Consider the following 7,033-nt stretch of genomic DNA (forward strand, 5'->3'; position numbering starts at 1 on the left):
GGAAAGCCATCCTGCAGAGCTGCCTCCAGAGGACCATACCAACACTCCACACATTTGACTGCAATTTTGTCACAGGGGGTACTAAAATTGAATTGTAACAGGTACCATTAGCACTGTACTGATGAACTACAAAAAGCAGATCTGTAACCCACAAGGCAGCCAAGAATCCAATGTTCTAGTTGTGGGGATCGTCAGTCTTTTAATGAGGTTTTTTTTTTACTTCAAAGGGAGATCAACTTACAGGAACTTTGAGAAATGGAGTTTAGAAATTAGAAGTTTTGGTGGGACTTTCGGCTCTGGAATGCCACTATGAAGATGCAGGACTATGATTCTGTGATTCTATCAGGACAAGAGGGAATGGCCTCAAGTTACGCCAGGGGAAATCTAGGTTAGAGTTGTGAAGCATTGGAATGGGCTGCTCAGGGGGGTGGTGGAGTCCCCATCTCTAGAGATGTTTAAAAGCTGTGTGGATTTGGTGCTGAGGGACATGGTTTAGGGACCCTGGCAGTGCAGGATGAATGGTTGGGCTTGACGATATTAAAGGTCTCTTCCAACATCTCTTCCAGATGATTCTATGACTTTGAAAATTCAAGAAGAGAAGAACATTATTTTTGAGAAATAACTTCAGCTCCATATCAAAAAGTAACAGGCTTCACGACTTTAAGTTTCATTGACTCTCAGTGAGTGATGACACTCCTAAAGGTCTTTATCACTTGTGAACGGGATTTCTCGGTATAAGTGATATAGGCCAAGTAAGACTGAGCATAAAATCTGGAAGCATCTTTAAAAAAATCTTGCCCTTAGTCACTTGGATGATTTGCAAAATTTAATATTTAATGTGTCAAAGAAGACAAAAAAAAAAAAGTTTGGGCAAAATAGATGTAATATACCTGCATTCAAGCAGTTGTCCTCCTATAGCTTAAACTGCAGGCAGCAGTATAAAACTAGAGCTTAAAAAGACTTACTCTGCTATTCTGATCATTGCTTTGCAGCTGCACAATTCTTCCCCAGAACAAATTTTCTAGGTGACAAAGCTGTGAAGAAATGAACATTGCTGCTGCTGAACAGAAAAGAACATTTATCGACATCTCCAGTTTCTTGCCACAGCACAGTGGGGAAAACCAAAGTGGTATTATGCCTGAAAATATCTTAACAACATTTGGGTGAGCTACAGAATATTCTTCCTGGGTCCTCAAAATGCTCCTCTTCCAACTGCTGCCAGCAAAAGCCATCCAAAGAATGGATGTGAAGTTAAATGAGTCTCAGAAAAGACACACAGTGAAAGATAGGATAATTCTCTTTTCAGATGGAATAATTAGGCTGCAAAGAAATATGTGATTTAGGCACAGCTGCTGCTGAGAAATGAATAAGAAGCGTGTATGGAAGTCGTTACTAAGAAAGGATTTAGAAATTATTCTATGTCAACCATGTGAGTACGGTTTGGTCCTGCCAGTCTCGCTCTTGCCCAGGCTTTCCCCAAGCACCCTGATGTTTCTAGATCTCTGAAACTGTCTAATTCTTTTATTTTAAATGCCTTTACCTTCAGCCTACTATCCAAAATAGGAAATTATATTGTTTTCCCCATCAGCCTCAATAGAGACCCCAAATTGCTTATTACACTCATAGCACATCCTTTACTGTTTCATATGATACATGAAAATTTCACTTTTTTAGGATTTCTGTTAAATATTCATAAATAAATCTACTGATTAAAAAAAAGATCAGCAATAACCAACTTTAAAATCCACGCTTCCAGTTGAGACAAAATGATGCCAGGATCTTAAACTCTTCTGAAAATGCAGAACAATGCTGTTCTACGCAGTTTGTCTTCTGATACGATTGCTGCAGATAAACTCATCCCCGGATAATTTTAACCAGTAAGGTGATTAGCCTACGGAGAGTCTATGATGTGTTTACTGAGCAGAGTAACACAGTTTATGGAAATACTCTTGTCATGCTTTATAAACGTGTGAGATGGTCTTTATGAAGTAGTTAGATAAGGGGTGGTGACTGTAATGTGATCCATAAAGAATGGCCGGTGATGGAGAGCTGGGATTGCAAAGATACCATAGACAGGCTGATCCAGAGAGTTATAACCAGGGCAGAAGCTTCATTAATATTCCCAAGAATGGTAATAAATGAAATAACAAGGACGAAGGTGACTAAAAGAATTTGGCCAATATATAAAATCAAGGTATTAGGGTGGGAGCAAAGTGAAGAGGTTTTGAATGAGTCTCTTACACATGAGTTGTCTTGCTACAGTGGCAGGAACATTTTTGTCAGTGGGGCTGACCACGTGTTACAAAATCCACAAAAGGGAAAACAAAGAGCCGTAAGTTACAGCATACATAAGGAAAGTGCCACTGTACAGGTGCTGCGTGCCCCGAGCAGCAGCAACAGTAAATCCTGTCCTCTGCTTCAGCTAAGTGATGTCAAGCAATCGTTCCTCAGTCATTTTACAGTGGACAAGTGCGCACATTATCTCATCCCATCCCCGAGTCATTCACGCCGCGACCACCAGCAGCCGGTCCTCCATCTGAGTAGGAAACGATACCTTTGCCAGGAACTGACTACACAACGGTACGGAAGGACAGAGGATGGAACTGAAGGAACAGAAGAAATCAGTTGGTTTTGCATGGAAAGCATTTTACTCTGCATACATTACCCGTAGCAGAAGAACCTGGTAGTCTCCAGCCTAAGGAATTTATAGCACGCTCATTACCGAACCTCGTTTAGCTTCAAGCAGTCAAACACTTCAGCAAATGTTATGAACTGAATACGTGAACAGCAGTATTTTAATTTGCAGACTACTACACCGTGGTTATAAATTAATGAGTTAAAAGAATTCTCTCTCAAAATAATTTATTTCATCCAGACCTAAGCATGATTAAGCTATTTTACTACTGGTCAGGACTAAACTACGTCTGAGGAAGAGAGAGGGAAGCAGAGGATGACGTGGGAATCAGATTTTGCTGCTCTCAAAATTTAACTCTTCATTGCAGCCACGTCTGTGGGAAGCCTTAGAGGAAGGGTGGTTCAGTCCTCCTCAACAAAATTTTACGGGAGAGGACAGTGGTGATATTTTATGTCATGATAACTTTTGGTTCCTCTTATTTTCTTCTTTCTGTTTTGTTTTGGTGACATTCTTCTCAAATAAAACAAGTCTGACTGATTTTCTCTTTGTCCAAACTGCTTTAAACATTTCTCAAACATCCTTTCCCATATATTTTCCTATCGTCACTATCCTGAGCTGCCTCCTCCTGCATGAGTCTCCATGTTTTGATGTCTTTCTCCTCCCTGTTTCTGTTGATGAGCAATATTTTATTTCCTTTCACCTTGATTTGCTCTGTCTTTCCACTCCAGCTCTCATAATACAATTCTAACCCTGATTTATTCTGGTCCCCTTCTCTAATTTTACCCTTTTTGTAACTGCATTGAATGTTTCTCTCTTTGACAATTTCTTCCTCTTCTCTCCTGAAGCTCCTGGTGAATACCACAATGCAGTTGAACCTCCCAATAATTGATCATCTGGCTCTTGTTCTGATTTGTACCGCTTCTTTGAATACGTGTGCAATTCAGTTCACTCTGTTCCCTTATAATATGAATAAAAGGCTGCATACTTGAGTGGAAATACAAGAAGTCTAGTGAGAAAATAATTTCCTACTTTGAAAGCAACCTGTGATACATTACAGCATTGACTTGAAATTCATATTAATTTATTTTTTATTAGTTAAACAGGAGCAGTGTGTAGGAAGCTCTGCAGTTAGCAGAACCAAGGAGCCAGGCAGAAAAAAAACATTTATTTTTCTCTCTCCTATTTACCCTTTGTAATGATCAGTATTCATCCAAACACTATCTCTGAGAATTTCAAATCGGCTGTTTTAACTAGAAGTTGTTTTTTAAACAGTTTGGTTTTTTTTTAACTAAAACCTCTTTGGTGAAAAACACTGACGCTTCAGTGGCAAATATCAGTAAATTCTAATTCAAGATAAAATCCCTGTGTCTCAGGGGTGTATAATTCATATATCTCAACTACTTTTAGCTAATTATTTCCAGTTTCTTTCCTATATAGCTCTGTAGCCAAGAAACTTTATGCCGTACTTACATCTTCATCAGAAAGGAGGAAGTATCATGAAGCTGAAGTTCATACAGACAAGAAATTATTTGAACTGTCTCTTGTGATCACAAAGGAGCCATTTTACATTACCAAAAAAAATACGAAACATTCAGTCCAAAAGAAACCAAGCGATATATTTCAAGGGAGTCATGCAAACAGAACGAAGATCTACACCCATGTCCTTCTGCATGTACTGCAGCTTCCTGAGGCAAAGCGGCTCGACTGGCGTGTTGCAGATGCCGTGCTAACTGCCGCACCGCACACAAACGGTTCTCCTTCCCTCTTCTTAGACTGGTCCAGATGCACATCCAGCTTTCTCCGCTTGCGAGCTGGTCAGAAACCACTATTTCAGTCCACCCCAAATGTCTTGTTTCAGACAGGTCAGGTTTAACTGCCATTCCATGGGGTTCATGCGCATCTAGGGTGTGCAGCTCCAGGTGAGTCCCACCACTGAAACTACGCTAATGCTCTGAACCCTCAGTTCAATTTCCTGAATTTCTAATCTCAAAAGTTTTGGATAATGTTGACTATAAACTGGTCTGTCATCACAAATAATAAAAAAAAAAAGAGAAATACCTGCAAACTAGAAACGCATCTCTGCAAACTCTTTCTAACAGACTGTTGGAAATTAGAAGCAGAAGAGGTCATCTTGCCCAGACCTTTCCCAGTATCAAGAAGTTTCCCTCCACACACTCTTGAGAATCTTACTCAATTTATTTTCACATTATTTAAGCAACTGGGCTTCTGCTGGTGCATCAGGGGATCCTTTGAAGATACCATTCTAGCATTTAATGTGATCTACCATTGGCCTCAACAGCAAAAAAAAAAATGTTCCGTGTTTTCTTTTCCTCAGTTTTCCTCATTAACCTTAATTGTGATGCTATGACCACCTGAACACAACTATTTCCTATTCTGTGTTTACAGGTGTGTTTTAGACAGTCATCACATCCCCCATTACCATTACCACAACTTAGACAAGCTGTGCTTTTGCTGCTTCTCTTCATCTTTCTTTACAAGCCTGCCTCCATCACCTTAATTATGGCTGCAGCTCTTCTCTGCAACATTGACATCACTGGTACTGATGTTTTTAAAATTCCACTATATAACGCTTTTATTAACAGTGATAAAAATTCTGTGCTCCTGAGTCGATGAGTATTATTATCTCTGTTTAAGAGAGGAAATCTGCCCTATTTTCCCAGTCCAGCATTTAACTCTAGTCTGCTCTTCAGTACTCTTAACTAAAACACAGGTCAATCCAGTTCCAAGAATATTTGAGCATCATTGTATAAACCACCAGATACACAGGCATTTATCTGTTACTGCTGAGACACGTAGGCACTATGGAGATAGACAAGGAATGAAAAACAAGGGACAGATAGAAACAGAGCCAGATGCTATCTAATAGAAAACCTAGCCAACAGTCTGAGAGTGGAAGAGGAGTGCCATATCTCATTAAAATGGCGGTCTGTGCTTCCCAGCAATGTTCTCACCAAGGAAAGAGACTATTACCTCCTGCTCTTTCAGAAAATGTCATCACTTCCCTATTTTTTTTTATCCCCACTGTAGTGGCTAGCAATTTTGCAGCATTAATACTTGAATACTTCTTTTCCCCAGATATATTAATTCACATTTTTCTCGTTCATCTCACCTTACTTCCTGGGCCTGCAAATTTTTCCGATCCTTTTTATTATGAATCTTGGACTTCGGTGACATCTGTCATAACACAGATTTTAGTATCGCCGGTAACGGGGCAGAGGCCCTGTTCCCTACGAGCCACGACCTGGACAGAGCAGTCCCCAAGTACTGAGTTTAAAACTTGAAAGTGATGGGTTTTTAGGGTTTTTTTGTTTTGTTTTGGTTTGGTTTTTTTTGCTTTGCAGAAAACTAAATGAGCACTTGCGATACTTCTATGGCCCAAAATGCAGTAAGGGGAACAGAGTTTTAAGCCCCACCTGCAAAACTGTGGGTTTCCCTTTTTTTCCAAAGGGAGTTTTCTCCCTGCTGCTATCAAATTGCTCAGTAAAGAAGAGGAATGTAACCCTGCAGACAGGGAAACTACCGTCTTTCCACTGAACGACTGAAAATGTAACATCAGAAATACCTTTAAGGCAGGCTTGGTTGACAAACAGGTGTTCTCGCTGTAAGACAGTTTTCTTATTGATCTGTGCTAAGATCTTGCAGAAGTGAACAATCTCATTGCCATGTCAAAGGCTAACCATCTGTGAACAAGTAATGCAGCCAGAAAATCCATGTTGCTACAATAATAGCTTTAGCACGTGGGTCTTATTTCAATCACCACAAAAAGAAATCCACAGAAAACATCTGAAAAATTCTTTGTCTGGTAAGTTAGAGTAGTCTTGAAAAATACTTTTGCCTACACAAATTTCAGTTAAATAAATTACAATAATTTACACACTCAATCAAGCAGGTAAGTCACTGAAATGAATGGAAAGTTCATTTATTCCATTTCCTCCTTTGATATTGCAATCACCTTCTCGCAGCCTCATGCATCATAGCCCTTCTCTCACTTAGAAAGCATAACTCTCTCTGTGGGACAAATCACCTCTTCAATACCTGAATATACATGTTAATACTTTCAGGATCAGATACCTCTTTTCACATCAATAAACAATATTCAGACATAATGGAACTGGATTTTTAGACTTAAAGACCATTCAGAGGGATTGATGTGCAAGCGCAGCATCATAATGAGAGGCAGAGTAGTGAATTAATGGTGCTGGAACAGAAATCTAATGACAGGACCTTCTCAGACCAGAAGATGTTCTTGTGAGAAATTTTCTAGCTCAGTGAGATAGCACTAGGTCCTAAATTATCATCATGTCAGAAGATGCTGAGGCTGGTGGGCACAAGTTTGAATGAGGGATTTAATAATCTGACTGCTCCCTTAAAAACGTG

The sequence above is a fragment of the Buceros rhinoceros genome, unplaced genomic scaffold, assembly GCF_000710305.1.
Source record: "Buceros rhinoceros silvestris isolate BGI_N320 unplaced genomic scaffold, ASM71030v1 scaffold13894, whole genome shotgun sequence".
NCBI lineage: Eukaryota > Metazoa > Chordata > Aves > Bucerotiformes > Bucerotidae > Buceros > Buceros rhinoceros.